Genomic DNA, 928 nt, shown 5'->3' on the forward strand with positions numbered 1-928 from the left:
CAGGAGATGGACAACGGGTGCAGGAAATGGCAGGGGCAGCGGTAGGCAGGGGGCTGGGCAGGGGGCAGAGGAGATGCAGGGGCAGGGCGGCCTTGGGACAGCTGGGGCAACCCTCCATCTGTGCCTCTCCACTTTATACCTCCTTCCTGGGGGCCCTGTCAGCACTCCCCAGCCTGGCCTGTCTCCCCAGACTCCGGGCCCTCAGGCCAGATCTGTCCCAACTCCACATACCCTCATACCGGCACACCTGGGGCCCGTCCAGGCTGGAGGCAGGTTGCTGGGCGCCCCGGTCCAGCCCCTTGCAAACCCTGTCCATCCAGCCAGGTGGCCTCCAGCTCTGCCAATCCCTTGGCCCGGCCCCTCCCCGCCCCTTCCCCCGCCCCCTCCTCCTCAGGTGAGGCAGCCAGGCCTAGCAGGCCCCTCGCGCTGCCGCTGCCTCTGCCTCCGGCCCGCCTGCCGCTGCGGGGCCACCATGCTCCTGCCCAGGCCTGGAGACTGACCCTAAACCCGCACCATCTCTCAGCTCCGCCCCCACCTGCCGGACCCCAGGGTAAGGACCAGGGTCCTCAGGTTCCCGTCCCCAGGACATGGGTCCCCTCACCCCTACCCACCCTAATGCCCACTTCCCATTAGAGGTGCTCCGAGAGGGGCCAGTCGGACTTCTCTCCAAGGACCTCAGAGTTCTAGCCCCCACTTCTTCAGACTCCCAAGATCGGGTCCCAGTCTCCTCCTCCCTCCAACCCAGGAGTCCAGCCCCTGTGCTGCCCCTCCCTCATAAGAAGCAGTCCTGGTCCCCAAACCTCTCTTTCCCCAGGATCCAGGAGTTGAGGCCTCCAGCTCGCCTTCCTCACACCCGGGAATTCAGACCCCCAGTCCCCTCTCCACCCCGGCCCAGGCCCAGGGTCCCCCGGCGCTATAAATCCCATCA

Source organism: Bison bison, unplaced genomic scaffold (assembly GCF_000754665.1).
Source record: "Bison bison bison isolate TAMUID 2011002044 unplaced genomic scaffold, Bison_UMD1.0 scf7180017864280, whole genome shotgun sequence".
Lineage (NCBI taxonomy): Eukaryota > Metazoa > Chordata > Mammalia > Artiodactyla > Bovidae > Bison > Bison bison.